The 1,502-nt window shown below is 38.9% G+C and overlaps 1 long non-coding RNA gene across 2 annotated transcripts; it reads right to left on the bottom strand.

The window, feature by feature from the left end:
• On the bottom strand, positions 1–1,501 carry LOC123177996 (uncharacterized). 2 transcript variants are annotated; one of them, XR_006489258.1, is made up of 3 exons: positions 1,466–1,501; positions 548–655; positions 1–53 (listed from the first exon to the last, which is right to left on the bottom strand). It is a non-coding gene; the product is annotated as an uncharacterized lncRNA (long non-coding RNA). The 2 variants fall into 2 exon arrangements; XR_006489257.1 differs by lacking the exon at positions 1,466–1,501 and adding an exon at positions 1,259–1,417.
• Between the last annotated feature and the right edge of the window lies 1 nt (position 1,502).

The following is a 1,502-nucleotide window of genomic DNA, read 5'->3' as shown; positions in this document are numbered from 1 at the left end:
CCTCGGTCCGTTCTAGAATCTATATATCATTTCTGAAAGGTTTGGTTGCAACCCTGCAGATATGTCAAAACACACGAATGATTAAATGTATCCAGCGTAAGACATCACATACATTTTGAATTAACATGCATGTTATCAAATTTTAGCTCGAGGTCCAGTTTACGTGATTGTAAAAATTAAAATCTAGCTCCACTTTATACCGAATGAGCTTGAGTTAAGTTCACCTGGGATTTTATTAGCTAAAGAAAGAATGATGGCAGTGACAATATTATAGTATTGATAGTAACAAGAAAAATAGTATGTCAAGAGACAATCTTTCATCAGACTTAACTTTAAACAGCAGAAGCATTCTTTTTGCACAAACCAACAGACAGCAGGAAGAGGATATGGCCGGATGAGATTAGTTACTAAATTAGTAATGTATAGAATACTCGCCGAGTGCTAGCTAACAGTAGATAATGACGCTAAAATTGAGCGATGGAGAGAAGATAAGCATAAAAGAAACGCAATGCCACTGGGGTCCAAGCCCAAGTCAAGGCAATGTTACCTTTAGCACTAGAACCACTGGTCGCCTTCGCAATCTCTGGAGAGCAACACGTGCGTCAGCGGTTTCCACAAAGGGCATCATCTCCTTTGCCATGGAAACAGGATAGACCTGATTGTTCAAAGACAAAGCGATCAAAATCAATCTCACGACAAGTGTCTATGTCAGTTTCGTTTCAAATTCAACACAACATGACCGACAAGTTCTACAGTGGAGAGGGCGAAACGATCGCAAGCAGCAAGCAACACAACTTGCACGTGTGAATGATATATAGGAACTCATGCTGTCGTGCCCACACACATGACCGGCACACAAAGAATGGCAAGATGCATATCTCGATAACATTTCTTGGCTACTGACTAAATCATTAAACACAAAAACAGTTATACGGTATTGGGCTGAAATGAATTATCATGTGATTCTCATCCTTGAAGTATGTACAAAAGAGGCATCTTCTATCAAGTAAATAGCTGCTCCTGACACTTGTATGTATCAACAACAATTTTCTACAGAAATTGTGCACATACAAGAACCCTATCGATAAGCCAATTTGTTATTGCAACAAGCGATGGGATACAGAACTAGTAGCGAGCAGCTCAACGCAAGCAAACTGTAGTATTACTCGATCGTGGTCAATTATCAAATTACATATATGTGTGATTAGCCAGTTATATGAATAACGATGCAAACGGTAAGTGTGAGTTTTTCTTGCACCTGGGCAAAGCCACCAGGCACATTACTAAATTTGCGTCGCAATTGATTCTCTGTCAATAACACTCCTTGGCTGCTGACTAAAACAAAATTTGGTTATCATGTGATTGTCATCCTAGACATATGTATAAGAGACATCATCTATCAAGTAAATAGCTGCTGGCACTTTTATGTATAAAGAACAAATTTTTACAGAAGTTGTGCACATACAAGAACCCTAGTAGGAATCACCGATAGACAAAATCAG

The sequence above is a fragment of the Triticum aestivum genome, unplaced genomic scaffold (assembly GCF_018294505.1).
Source record: "Triticum aestivum cultivar Chinese Spring unplaced genomic scaffold, IWGSC CS RefSeq v2.1 scaffold84845, whole genome shotgun sequence".
NCBI lineage: Eukaryota > Viridiplantae > Streptophyta > Magnoliopsida > Poales > Poaceae > Triticum > Triticum aestivum.
The sequence above is the reverse complement of the archived record's forward strand: the minus strand, read 5'-3'. Positions and strand labels throughout refer to the sequence as shown.